This window comes from Schistocerca americana, chromosome X, assembly GCF_021461395.2.
Source record: "Schistocerca americana isolate TAMUIC-IGC-003095 chromosome X, iqSchAmer2.1, whole genome shotgun sequence".
NCBI lineage: Eukaryota > Metazoa > Arthropoda > Insecta > Orthoptera > Acrididae > Schistocerca > Schistocerca americana.
In genome coordinates this window covers 990,976,101-990,991,977 of record NC_060130.1, presented here as the reverse complement: position 1 = coordinate 990,991,977, position 15,877 = coordinate 990,976,101, and positions in this window count along the sequence as shown.

Below are 15,877 nucleotides of genomic sequence, written 5' to 3'. Positions count from 1 at the left end.
CTACACCAAGTCAATGGTCGTCTCCAAAAACACCATCAGTGAGGTGAACAGTGACTCCAAACATGCACTGCACCACGGGTTCAGGCTGGTGGGATCAGTACTATGCTATGAACAACATTCTCTTGTGCTTGCATAGGATCTGTGGTAGTAATCAAAAATCGCATTTCAGGTCTGGACCACCTGCTTCCCTTCATACTTCATGTCTTCCCTGATGGCGATGTAATCTTTGAGAAATGTAACTGTCAGTATCTCAGAGCCAGAATCGTGCTTTAGTGGTTTGAAGAGCATGATAACTAAATCATGTTGATGTCTTGGCCACCAAATTCACCTGACATGAATCCGATGGAACCTTTCTGGGCCACTATCAGGCGCTATCACCACATACACAAATCAGTGGCCTCTTATTTACATCTACATCTACATCCATACTAATCAAGCCACCTGACGGTGTGTGGCGGAGGGTACCTTGAGTACCTCTATCGGTTCTCCCTTCTATTCCAGTCTCGTATTGTTCGTGGAAAGAAGGATTGTCGGTATGCTTCTGTGTGGGCTCTAATCTCTCTGATTTTATCCTCATGGTCTCTTCGCGAGATATACGTAGGAGGGAGCAATATACTGCTTGACTCTTCGGTGAAGGTATGTTCTCGAAACTTTAACAAAAGCCCGTACCGAGCTACTGAGCGTCTCTCCTGAAGTGTCTTCCACTGGAGTTTATCTATCATCTCCGTAACGCTTTTGCGATTACGAAATGATCCTGTAACGAAGTGCGCTGCTCTCCGCTGGATCTTCTCTATCTCTTCTATAAACCCTATCTGGTTCGGATCGCACACTACTGAGCAGTATTCAAGCAGTGGGCGAACAAGCGAACTGTAACCTACTTCCTTTGTTTTCGGATTGCATTTCCTTAGGAATCTTCCAATGAATCTCAGTCTGGCATCTGCTTTACCAACGATCAACTTTATATGATCATTCCATTTTAAATCACTCCTAATGCGTACTCCCAGATAATTTATGGAATTAACTGCTTCCAGTCGCTGACCTGCTATTTTGTAGCTAAATGATAAGGGATCTATCTTTCTATGTATTTGCAGCACATTACACTTGTCTACATTGAGATTCAATTGCCATTCCCTGCACCATGCGTCAATTCACTGCAGATCCTCCTGCATTTCAGTACAATTTTCCATTGTTACAACCTCTCGATACACCACAGCATCATCTGCAAAAAGCCTCAGTGAACTTCCAATGTTATCCACAAGGTCATTTATCTATATAGTGAATAGCAACGGTCCTACGACATCCCCTGCGGCACACCTGAAATCACTCTTACTTCGGAAGACTTCTCTCCATTGAGAATGACATGCTGCGTTCTGTTATCTAGGAATTCTTCAATCCAATCACACAATTGGTCTGATAGTCCATATGCTATTACTTTGTTCATTAAACGACTGTGGGGAACTGTATCAAATGCCTTGCGGAAGTTGAGAAACACGGCATCTACCTGGGAACCCGTGTCTATGGCCCTCTGAGTCTCGTGGACGAATAGCGCGAGCTGGGTTTCATATGACCGTCTTTTTCGAAACCCATGCTGATTCCTACAGAGTAGATTTCTAGACTCCAGAAAACTCATTATACTCAAACATAATACGTGTTCCAAAATTCTACAACTGATCGACGTTAGAGATATAGGTCTATAGTTTTGCACATCTGTTCGACGTCCCTTCTAGAAAACGGGGATGACCTGTGCCCTTTTCAAATCCTTTGGAACGCTTCGCTCTTCTAGAGACCTACGGTACACCGCTGCAAGAAGGGGGGCAAGTTCCTTCGCGTACTCTGTGTAAAATCGAACTGGTATCCCATCAGGTCCAGCGGCCTTTCCACTTTTGGGCGATTTTAATTGTTTCTCTATCCCTTTGTCGTCTATTTCGATATCTACCATTTTGTCATCTGTACGACAATCTAGAGAAGGAACTACAGTGCAGTCTTCCTCTGTGAAACAGCTTTGGAAAAAGACATTTAGTATTTCGGCCTTTAGTCTGTCATCCTCTGTTTCAGTACCATTTTGGTCACAGAGTGTCTGGACATTTTGTTTTGATCCACCTACCGCTTTGACATAAGACCAAAATTTCTCAGGATTTTCTGCCAAGTCAGTACACAGAACTTTACTTTCGAATTCATTGAACGCCTCTCGCATAGCCCTCATCACACTACATTTCGCTTCGCGTAATTTTTGTTTGTATGCAAGGCTTTGGCTATGTTTATGTTTGCTGTGAAGTTCCCTTTGCTTCCACAGCAGTTTTCTAGCTCGGTTGTTGTACCACGGTGGCTCTTTTCCATCTCTTACAATCTTGCTTGGCACATACTCATCTAACGCATATTGTACGATGGTTTTGAACTTTGTCCACTGATCCTTAACACTATCTCTACTTGGGACAAAACTTTTGTGTTGAGCCGTCAGGTACTCTGTAATCTGCTTTTTGTCACTTTTGCTAAACAGAAAAATCTTCCTACCTTTTTTAATATTTCTATTTATGGCTGAAATCATCGCTGCAGTAACCAGTTTATGATCCCTGATTCCCTGTTCTGCGTTAACTGTTTCAAATAGTTCGGGTCTGTTTGTCACCAGAAGGTCTAATATGATATCCCACGAGTCGGTTCTCTGTTTAACTGCTCAAGGTAGTTTTCAGATACAGCACTTAAAAAAATTTCACTGGATTCTTTGTCCCTGCCACCCGTTTACAGGAATTACATGACCTGTGTGTACACATTTGACGCCACAACCTCCACAAATCTAACAAGAAATTGTAGAATAGATGGTTCGTAGAATTGGTGTTGTATTGAGTTCCAAAGATGGACCAAAAAGCTATTAACCAGGTGTCATAATGTTTTGGTTCATCAGTTAACACCCAGCTGAACCTACCTACTGTATTCACCCCCTTGGTTTCTCTCTGCAATTTTAGCCCTCCCCCCCCCCCTTTCTGAATCCATTGCCAAACTGACAATTTCTTCATGCCTCAGTATGTCCTATCCAGCAGTTGCTTCTTTTGGTCAACTTGTGCCATAAAGATTTTTTCCCGTATTCGACTCACTACCCCCTTATTAGTTACTCAATCTATGCATCAAATCTACTGCATTCTTGTGTAGCACCATATTTAAAAAGCTTCTACTCTCTTCTTATCTGAATTGCTTACTGTCCACATTTTGCTTCTGCACAAAGCTATATTCCAAAAAAATACTTTCGTAAGAGACTTCACAAAACTTATGTTATATGTTAACAAATTACTCTTTTTTCCCTCCAAAAATACTTCCTGTCTACTTCAGCCATCCCAATACCCTTGTTTTACTTTGGTTGATTTTCATCTTATAACCTCTTTTCAGGATGCCATCCATTCCATTTAACTGCTCTTCCAAGATCTTTGTTGTCTCTGACAGAATTTCAATGTCATCAGCAAACTGCAAAACTTTTACTGCTTCCTCCTGAACCCTAATTCAGTCTCCTGCTTACTCAATGTTCAAATCGAATAACATCGAGGATAGGCTACCTTGTCTCACTACCTTCTGAACCGCTGTTCCTCCTTATCTTTCTCGACCCTTATTTCTGCACATGTTGGAAACAAACATTCACTCCACGTATTTTCTCTCTGACACCTTCAAAATTTCAAAGAGTGTATTCTAGTACACATCACCAGAAGCTTTCTCTATATCTAAAAAAGCTATAAACGTAAGATTGTCTTTCTTCTAAGATGAGTCACAGAATCAGTACTACCTCACGCATTCCTACATCTCTACACAACTGAAACTGATCTTCCCCGAGGTCATATTCAACCAGTTTTCCCATTCTACTGTAAATAATTTGTCAGTATTTTGCAAGCATGACTTATAATTTGGTAACACTCACAACTGTCAGCACCTTTCTTCTATCAAATTGTAAATATTTCTATAATATTAATCTTGAAGTTCATTTCCCTTGAATAGCCCTCAATTATATTTTCTTTCCACCTTCCAACCTTCCCTTTGCTTAGTAATGGTTTGCCATTAGAGTTTTCTATATTCATATAGCTGCTTCTCTTTTCCCCAAATGTTGTTATAATTTTCCCCTAGTTATGTATGCTTCTATATTCTCGCATTTCTCATGCATCCATTGCTGCTTTGCTAACTTGCACTTACTGTCAAACTCAATTTTAGTTGTCTGTATTCCCTTTTGCAGGTTCACTTTCTATATTTTCTCTTTACCTCAATTAGATTACATATTCATGTTTTATCCAAGGCTTTCTACTTGCCTTGTCTTTTTCCATGTTTAATCCTCCACTGCCTTTGTATTGAGTTCGTCACCACTGTTTGAATCTATTGTTGCCTTATGCCCCCTATGAAACTCTCAACAACCTCTGGTTCTTTCAACTCATCATAATGCCCTTCCTTTTTGGAATTTTAATCTGCATTTCATAACCAATAAATTATGGTCAGAATCCACATGTGACCATGATAATATTTTGCAGATTAAAAAAATTTGGCTTCGGGATATTTGTTTTATCATTATGTAATCTATTTGAAACCTTCCTCTGTCTCAAGGTTTCTTCCAAATATTCAGCTTTCTTTCATAATTTTTAAAGTAATAACAATGGTTAAATTATGCTCCATGCAAAATTATACCCGGAGGCTTCATCTTTTATTCCTTTTCCCCAGTCTATGTTCTCCAACTGTATTTCCTTCTCTTCCTTTTTGTATTATGGAATCCCAGTCTCACATCACCATTAAATTTTCGCTCCTTTAAATATCTGGATAATTTCCTTTATCTCATCATACACTTCTTCAATCACTCCATTTGAAAAGCTAGTAAATGTGCACAACTGTGTTGGGTGTTGGCTTTGTATTTATCTTACAAGGGAAACTCCCCATTGCAGCCCCCTCAGATTTAGTCTTAAGATGGAGCAATGGATAGCCATCAAAAACTGAACACAGATCAAGCATGAAAACGGGAAGGAAGTGTACTGAAGTGTGAAAAAGAAGCAAAAGAGAAATAGTGAACAGTCCAAGCTCAAGAAGTGTAGAATCGAGCAGGATTCTACAGCTACGGTGTCGTTATGTGGTCATGGTGTTGGACTTCAAAGGGGGAGACCTGTGTTCAAATCCTGCTCGTGCCCCAATATTTTGATTTTTTTGTTTTTGTTTCTTTTTATTTTTTTTTCACAAAACTATGAACTATCTGTCCAGTCATAATATATTACTGCCAAAAGTAAATGTGATGAATAGCGAGAGCAAGCAAGATGCCACATCAACCTTTCACAGAAATGAAAACAACAAATAAGTGTGTATGAACTATGTTCCATCAAAGGAACTCAAAAGTCAAAACTTCCGTAAGAGGACACAAAAGTCATAATGTGTGGCACTTGTGTAGAACAAATAGGAGGTACATAAGTCTGGAAGTTCCTTTCTTACATCTCACTGTTAAAAATGGACATTACACCAAGACACAGACACGAATGTGAATACAGAGAATAGAGAGCCCAATAACCGGACAGACAGTTCATAATTTAGTGAGAAAAAAAAATTGAGGCATGAGCGAGATTTGAACCCAGATCTCCCTCTTTGCTGTCCATCACCACAAACACAACCCTGTCACACTCAATCATACTCGATGCTGCATATCTTGAGCTTGGACTGTTCGCTATTTCTATTTTGCTTCTATGTTCACACTTCAGTACACATTCTTCCTGTTTTCATGCTTGATCTGTGTTCATTTTTTGATAGGCTATCCACTGCGCCATCTTGCAACTAAATCTGAGGGGGTGAAATGGGGAGTTGCACTTGTTAGCTAAAGTAACGCAATCAGTATGCTGTCCATATTAACATACCTACAGTTCTATTTTCTTGTTGTTGTTGTTGTTGTTGTGGTCTTCAGTCCTGAGACTGGTTTGATGCAGCTCTCCATGCTACTCTATCCTGTGCAAGCTTCTTCATCTGCCAGTACCTACTGCAACCTACATCCTTCTGAATCTGCTTAGTGTATTCATCTCTTGGTCTCCCTCTGCGATTTTTACCCTCCACGCTGCCCTCCAATGCTAAATTTGTGATCCCTTGATGCCTCAAAACATGTCCTACCAACCCATCCCTTCTTCTTGTCAAGTTGTGCCACAAACTTCTCTTCTCCCCAATCCTATTCAATACCTCCTCATTAGTTACGTGATCTACCCACCTTATCTTCAGCATTCTTCTGTAGCACCACATTTCGAAAGCTTCTATTCTCTTCTTCTCCAAACTGGTTATCGTCCATGTTTCACTTCCATACATGGCTACACTCCATACAAATACTTTCAGAAACGACTACCTGACACTTAAATCTATACTCGATGTTAACAAATTTCTCTTCTTCAGAAACGATTTCCTTGCCATTGCCAGTCCACATTTTATATCCTCTCTACTTCGACCATCATCAGTTATTCTACTCCCTAAATAGCAAAACTCCTTTACTACTTTAAGTGTCTCATTTCCTAATCTAATCCCCTCAGCATCACCCGATTTAATTTGACTACATTCCATTATCCTCGTTTTGCTTTTGTTGATGTTCATCTTATATCCTCCTTTCAAGACACTGTCCATTCCGTTCAACTGTTCTTCCAAGTCCTTTGCTGTCTCTGACAGAATTACAATGTCATCGGCGAACCTCAAAGTTTTTATTTCTTCTCCATGGATTTTAATACCTACTCCGAATTTTTCTTTTGTTTCCTTTACTGCTTGCTCAATATACAGATTGAATAACATCGGGGAGAGGCTACATCCCTGTCTCACTCCATTCCCAACCACTGCTTCCCTTTCATGCCCCTCTACTCTTATAACTGCCATCTGGTTTCTGTACAAATTGTAAATAGCCTTTCACTCCCTGTATTTTACCCCTGCCACCTTTAGAATTTGAAAGAGAGTGTTCCAGTCAACATTGTCAAAATCTTTCTCTAAGTCTACAAATGCTAGAAACGTAGGTTTGCCTTTTCTTAATCTTTCTTCTAAGATAAGTCGTAAGGTTAGTATTGCCTCACGTGTTCCAACATTTCTACGGAATCCAAACTGATCTTCCCCGAGGTCCGCTTCTACCAGTTTTTCCATTCGTCTGTAAAGAATTCGCGTTAGTATTTTGCAGCTGTGACTTATTAAACTGATAGTTCGGTAATTTTCACATCTGTCAACACCTGCTTTCTTTGGGATTGGAATTATTATATTCTTCTTGAACTCTGTGGGTATTTCGCCTGTCTCATACGTCTTGCTCACCAGATGGTAGAGTTTTGTCATGACTGGCTCTCCCAAGGCCATCAGTAGTTCTAATGGAATGTTGTCTACTCCCGGGGTCTTGTTTCGACTCAAGTCTTTCAGTGCTCTGTCAAACTCTTCACGCAGTATCTTATCTCCCATTTCATCTTCATCTACATCCTCTTCCATTTCCATAATATTGTCCTCAAGTACATCGCCCTTGTATAAACCCTCTATATACTCCTTCCACCTTTCTGCCTTCCCTTCTTTGCTTAGAACTGGGTTGCCATCTGAGCTCTTGATATTCGTACAAGTGGTTCTCTTCTCTCCAAAGGTCTCTTAATTTTCCTGTAGGCAGTATCTATCTTACCCCTAGTGAGACAAGCCTCTACATCCTTACATTTGTCCTCTAGCCATCCCTGCTTAGCCATTTTGCACTTCCTGTCGATCTCATTTTTGAGACGTTTGTATTCCTTTTTGCCCGCTTCATTTACTGCATTTTTATATTTTCTCCTTTCATCAATTAAATTCAATATTTCTTCTGTTACCCAAGGATTTCTATTAGCCCTCGTCTTTTTACCTACTTGATCCTCTGCTGCCTTCACTACTTCATCCCTCAGAGCAACCCATTCTTCTTCTACTGTATTTCTTTCCCCCATTCCTGTCAATTGTTCCCTTATGCTCTCCCTGACAATCTGTACAACCTCTGGTTCTTTCAGTTTATCCAGGTCCCATCTCCTTAAATTCCCGCCTTTTTGCAGTTTCTTCAGTTTCAATCTGCTGTTCATAACCAATAGATAGTGGTCAGAATCCACATCTGCCCCTGGAAATGTCTTACAATTTAAAACCTGGTTCCTAAATCTCTGTCTTGCCATTATGTAATCTATCTGATACCTTTTAGTATCTCCAGGATTCTTCCAGGTATACAACCTTCTTTCATGATTCTTGAACCAAGTGTTAGCTATGATTAAGTTATGCTCTGTGCAAAATTCTACAAGGCGGCTTCCTCTTTCATTTCTTCCCCCCCAATTCATATTCACCTACTATGTTTCCTTCTCTCCCTTTTCCTACTGACAAATTCCAGTCACCCATGACTATTAAATTTTCGTCTCCCTTCATTACCTGAATAATTTCTTTTATCTCGTCATACATTTCATCAATTTCTTCATCATCTGCAGAGCTAGTTGGCATATAAACTTGTACTACTGTAGTAGGCATGGGCTTTGTGTCTATCTTGTCCACAATAATGCGTTCACTATGCTGTTTGTAGTAGCTAACCCGCACTCCTATTTTTTATTCATTATTAAACCTACTCCTGCATTACCCCTATTTGATTTTGTATTTATAACCCTGTAATCACCTGACCAAAAGTCTTGTTCCTCCTGCTACCGAACTTCACTAATTCCCACTATATCTAGCTTTAACCTATCCATTTCCCTTTTTAAATTTTCTAACCTACCTGCCCGATTAAGGGATCTGACATTCCACGCTCCGATCCGTAGAATGCCAGTTTTCTTTCTCCTGATAACAACTTCCCCTTTAGTAGTCCCCGCCCGGAGATCCGAATGGTGGACTATTTTATCTCCGGAATATTTTACCCAAGAGGACGCCATCATCATTTAATCATACAGTAAAGCTGCATGCCCTCGGGAAAAATTACGGCTGTAGTTTCCCCTTGCTTTCAGCCGTTCGCAGTACCAGCACAGCAAGGCCGTTTTGGTTAATGTTACAAGGCCAGATCAGTCAATCATCCAGACTGTTGCCCCTGCAACTACTGAAAAGGCTGCTGCCCCTCTTCAGGAACCACATGTTTGTCTGGCCTCTCAACAGATACCCCTCTGTTGTGGTTGCACCTACGGTACGGCCATCTGTATCGCTGAGGCACGCAAGCCTCCCCACCAACGGCAAGGTCCATGGTTCGTGGGGGGGTCTATTTTCTTATTCATTATCAAACCTCCTTCTGCATTACCCTTACTTGATTTTGTGTTGATAACCGCACACAACTGCAGTCTCAGACAACTGAAACCACACTGCAGCGTGGTTTCAGTTGCCTGAGACTGCAGTCGTGTGTGCCCGTGCATGTATCTACATCTATTGTTGACGAAGACCTTAATGGCCAAAAGCTTTATTTGTGACAGTCTTTTCGTTGTGCCTATCTGCAAATCAGCATCTCCACTATATGGTGAGTAGCAACTTTCCTTTTCATAGTATTGTTACATTCCAACCTACTCATTACAAGTTTTAAATTGTGTCAACCATCCATTGGTTAAAGATCCTAACTTTTCACACACCAAACTGTACACGGCCAGTCATGTTTTTCCTAATGACGACATCCCCACCTCCTGCCTGAGAATCCACTTGGGGGCTACTTTATCTCCAGAATAATTTATCCAAGCTGATAGAACATTTAAACATACAGTAGAGCTGCATGCCCTCAGGAAATATAATGGCTGTAGTTTTCTCTTGGTTTCAGCTGCTTGCAGTAACAACATATCAAGGTCCAATTGAGTAGTATTACAAATTCAATCAGTCAATAATCCTGGCTGTTGCCCCTGCAGCTACTGAAAATGCTGCTGCCCTCTTCACAAACCAGCTTAGTCTGGACTCTCCACATACATCCCTCCATAGTGTCTGCACCTACAGTGTGGCTGTCTGTACCTTTGAAGCATGCAAGCCACCCCCCCCCCCCCCACCCCCCTCAGTAAATTCCATGCTTCATGAGGGCTTAGAGGACTACAAGCTAAAAATTACAGAAGTGAACACTGAAAAATACTTAAAGAGCAATAGTTATAATAGTGTGGAAGATTTTATAAATAAGGACAATAAGTAGCAGCTCTGGAAAACCATTCTCTTATAATAGACGTATGTGCTCTTTTAATATATACCTACAAATAAATTATAGACACACAATCAATGCTTAAAATGCAAATGTCACTACAGTGAGGAAGATTTTAAGAAAAAGGAAGATATGTAGCACCTATTTAAATTTTTTCATTGTAATCTACATGTATTTAGACCCCTATTAATATACAGTATGTAAAAAAATATGATTTAGAGGACATTAAAAAAAAAACTGTTATGCGTGATAAAAATATCTCGGGGACTTGGCTTCCCTGCCAGTGACGATCAGAAATGGCACTCAAACTGTGTGTAATGAATATTGTTTTAGAGATGTTACTGAAAATGTGATCAGTTTACATTAATCCACAACTGCCATCAGCATTCCAAAAATTTTCTAACATACTCAAAACAATTGGGTGTTTCACAAACAAGGGTTTCAACTCTAGCCAAATGGGCAACCAACTATGCAGTAATGCCTCATACACTAAATGCTCCCCAGAAGAAGAAATCTGTAGGAGTGAGGTCGGGAGAAAGCGATGGCCACGGTACTGGTCCACCGGTCCCAATCCAACACTTTGGGAATATGTGCAAGTGTGGTGGTGCCACATCATAACTGTTGCCCAACTGCTAGCAAGACATTTTCAATGTTCATGGAGAAAGATACAGCAATTTCCCCCAAAGAGGATTCTTGATAGAAGATATGACCCAATCAGATGACAGAACAAATGAGTTGCCTAAGGATTTTCCAACTCCCAGGCATGGCTATTGTGATTGTTCTGTATTCCTTCCCTTGTAAAGACAGCCTTATTAGTAAACAATACACATGTTTGGAAGTCGGGGGCATCTACAAATCTGGAGTAGATACCAATTGGCAGAATTCCACACACTGGGGAAATTCACTGATGCTGAAAGTATTTAGTTCCTTGGCTATGGGTTGTGTGATGGTGCTGCAGTTATTCTCCACTGGCTTTAACACAGCTTCCTGTAACTGAACTGTTTGCACACTACAAGGTCTATGTCTCCTGTGAATCTTGTCTAAGGGATCCTGTTTCATAACGATGGCTATGTAGTCTTTGACATGTGACATGATTTGGTAACCTCTACCCTGAAATCATTCTGCATACAGGCACCTAGCTGCTCAACTGTTGCATTGTGCCTTCCTATAAATGAGACGCATGTCAGCTAACTAGGCTGGATTGTAATTGGTCATCAAGAACCTGCAAACATCAGCAGAAACTTTCATGTAAACGCAAACTGACATACCGATCACACACTTTAACTTGGTGCCTGAGCGGAGGGTGCTGGGGGCGGAAGCTCACAACCCCACCTCATCCTCACAGAGCAACCAGCCTATAGCTTGTAAGAGAAACGAACATGTAATGGATTCATGGGTTGAAGCAGTTGACATGAAGGTTAATGGCAGGTCACTCTGAGGACTAGGTACAGCTCTTCACTTAATATTAAGAATGCGCCTACACACAACACTGCACACAAATCAACACTACATTCACAATGGCTACTTATAACTACAGCACACAATACTATTCGTAGCCAAGGCTGGCAACGAGCATAAATATTACAAGGGGGTACGAAGTCAGCTGACTTTCCCGTATCAGAAAGGGTCAAGATAAAGTGTATGATCTGTAAATAATAATGTAATTTCATACCCAGGGACAGGGCACTCCCTGCAGTAATGTGTGTGTGTGTGTGTGTGTGTGTGTGTGTGTGTGTGTGTGTGTGTGTGTGTGTGTGTGTAGGGGGTGGGGGGGGGCAGGGCACCGTATTTCCTACAGTCGCCACTGTGCTGCTATGAACACTTATGCCGCTACCGATCATATGCCAGCACCCCTCTCCGGAGCTCCGGCAGAGGGGTTCACAAACTTTCATAGGGGTCAGGTCTCCTCATCTACAGAATAGTCATTATATTGAAGACTGAATATATTTCAACATCCAAATCTACTGTTAGCACCTGATGCTGTAACTATAGCACACAAAGTTATGTATTACTTTTACTATTTTATATTAGATGTAGAATAAATTAGTATCAGAATTCTCTGTCTGCGAACAGCATTTGCTCAGACTACAGTATTCATTGACTAGTCACCAATGTTTCAACTAAATGATATTATACGACGTGTCACATGACAATAAAGATTCTAGTAAACAGCAACTACTTTTTAACGGAAAGAACTGAGAGGACAGGGGACTGTTGGATCTTTGAGGGATTCACGAGGCCACAGAGACAAATAATGTGCTCACCCTATGCCCACTTCCATCGGAGAAATATCATGAGAGTTACAATTGTTTGTGTCAACTGTTAATGATGTTTTTGTGAAGTCAAGCCACTGACCTCACGAATAAACATGTGGCATTGCTTAGACTGGTGAAAGCATTGTAGTCATTTGATAACTACAGAAAAGGTTTTATGCAATGGTGAGTGATGATAAATGGTGTTGCACTCCAACTGGTTATGATGGCTTGGTTGTTCTGAATGAGCCACATTGATTAGGGTGTGTTGTGAAAACAGTTGAATTCCATGTAGATGGTGTGACTGTCTGGATAAGTTTTTACTGTTTTTGGATTAAGTGAGAAGTCTTAGTAAATGTAAAATGAATACAAGTGCTTATGAAAATATTTTTGACAAAAGCATTTTTTCCACGCTCTGGTAACAATATGGAATTGGGCGTAGTCTTCTGTGTCAGAATTGTAGTTCCCAGTACTAGTTGCATGTCAGACCAATTTATCTAGAAACTGGCAACAAATAATAGACACATTTATAGGATGGGTACAGATTCTACATTCAGAGTATTGGGACTTAGCATAATGCCTTCCTTACAGATAAATACAGCAATAGTAGTATAAAAGAGTTCCAACATGTAACACTTTTAGAACAGACAACTATAGGTAATCAAGAGGCGTTTGGTCATCAAGTGTATACTTGACAACACAGAAAGTGGTGGTGGAAAATCACAGCCAGAGCGAAAGTTCGGTACAGTACTGACACGAATGAAATGCAACAAGATATTTTTACAGATTATGTTGAGAACAAGCAAAACAGGAATTATTACTTAAAACATCATGTAAAAACCACCCTCCCTGTATTCTAGACCTATTCCAAGAAGACACAAAAGTTTTTCTGCAAATAAAATATGCTTGAGCTATAGATACAATACACAGACCCATAATGGAGGAATTTTTTCTGGTTGTCATAGCTGAATGGTCAACATGTAGGCTTTCTGTTATATGATCCAGTCACATTAGTGTGACCACCACCTATGTTTGATGTCAAGATGCAATAACCAGACACATTTGGGAGGTGGCAGCACTAGCAGTGGAGGGTATATAAAGCATGTTGGGGAATGTGGGAAACAGTGTAGTTATTATCATAATGTGGAAACAAAGTGATTTATCTGATGTCTAAAAGGTGATGATCATTGGCTTTGGGGCCAAGGGTGGAAGCATTTCCAAAATGGCTAAGTTTGTAAACTGTTTTCCACGATGGTTAATGTATACACACATGGCAAAATGGTGCTATCCAAAACTGGCATGCCAAGGCAACTCCACAGGTGGAGTTGTGTATGGGCGTGGAGGTGTGTATGGGTGAATAGACCTACAACTGTCGAGCAACTGATCACCCAGATGAATCGAGGAGCTACCAACAGTGACTCCCCAATGACCATTCAGCAAATGTTGCTGTATATGTGCCTCAGCAGCAGACACATGGTTCACACACCCATCCTGACTGCTATTCATTGGTGACAAAGGCTGCAATTTACATGCCCCAACAATGCAACTGGACATCTACTGAGTGGTGACAGGTGGTCTTTCAAGATGAATCATGCTTTATGCTGCACAGGATACGTGGCCCTTGGCGTGCACGACATGAAACGTTGGAAAGCAAACACCCTGCAGCCAGGAAGGGGTGTTATGCTGTAGAGGATGTTTTCATGGGATTCTCTGGGTGATCTTGTCATTCTGGAATGCACAATGGAACAACAACAGTACACATCTATCCTTGGGAACCATGCCCATCCCTAATGCAGCCTTATCCCCCCTCCCCCCATGATGACATCTCCCAGCAGGACAACACAATGTGTCACACAGCTTGCTGTGTTCGTGCATGGTTTGAAGAGCACCAGGACAAGTTAACTGTACTCTCCTGGCCACCAAGCTTCCCAGATTTAAACCCCTCTATCAAACTATTCGCGCCATGGGTCCTCAACTGACAAATTTTGAGCAGTTGGCATGGCTCCACATCCCTGTCAGTACCTTCCAGAACCTCACTGACACTCTTCCTTAACGTCACGCACTGTACAAGGTGGTTATTCAGGGTTTTGAAGGTGGTCACATTCATGTGACTGGACAGTGTAGATGGGGCAGAGATTTATTCTACATGAAATTGTGACAGTGTTTTCGTTTTTCTCCCTTGCCTTATGAGAAAAACATTTCTCTAGTCCAATAATGGGAAATTAATTCTCTACAGAAAGTGTGATAGCCTTTAAGCTGAAAATTGTCAAGTGTAACTTAAATGACAAGTTCTGTACATAATAATAACAATAATAATAATAATAATAATAATAATAATAATAATATAGAGATAAAGAGGACTGTTTGATACGAATTGTCAGCTTTGATCAGTGACATCAGAAACACTGTAAATAATATGGTGAGTATAGTGTGATTTTCTTCTGATTGATTATATTACTGTGTTCTGGGATAGAGAGAGAGAGAGAGAGAGAGAGAGAGAGAGAGAGAGAGAGAGGTTTGTGGGCACTTGAGAAAGGAATTTCATTCTGAAAGCTAACAAAGCAAATCCATGTATCTTTTGTTGTTGTATCTGTTGACAGCACAGCGCTTCTGCCTTTCGGTGAGTTGTCTCTCTATTCCTAAATAATTCGTTAGTCTCAACCAGAACTTCCTGGGCCTTTTCAGGTAAAAAAAACTTGATTATTTTAATGCATGATGTTTCATATTAACATACAGGCAGTTTCTCTTGAACTTCCACTTGATGATGGATCAGTAACTTTGACTAGACTTGTGAAAACGAGTTTGTGAGTAATGAATTAATGGCAAGGGACTGACTAAAGGATAATAAGAAACAATGTTTGTCAAGATTCTACATTGTCTTATTCTTACATGTCTTATTACAATGTTCTGTAATTATTGCACAAAATAAAGTTAATCTCTGTTTTATAAAATACTTTTCGTTACCCACATGGGGAAATAAACAAGTGTGCACAGACTATAAAGAACAACGGGTTTACTCCACTTCACTGAGATACCCCATACATCAAACTTATTTTTGATGATTTGGCTCTACCTGACCCACACAAAAATGTGCATGATAACAGTGACATTAATAACATATCTGACTTTGCCACCTGAGATTCCCAGGAAATTAAGGTACTTTCTTAGCTGTCAGATTGTCTGACTACTATACTGTAATTGTAATAACAGTAATAATAATAATAATAATAATAATAATAATAATAGCAATAATATGGTGAAATAATATGGTGATGTTTAAGGGTACGAAAAGATTGCCAAATTAATTTGCAATATGAATGTACAATGACTCTTTCCACATCAAGACGATTTATTGTGCAAAATGATACACGGAACATGAAAGTAACTAACTAGCTAACTAACCAACCAACAAACCAGTAATGAATGGCAGGAAACGTGTTTTTGAAGATAAAGAATTAAATATTATACAGACACAACCATTTCAGTATAATCTTGAACAAAGCACACAGTTTAGTTGCAATGAACATCTCTGTTAATATGCACAGAAAGT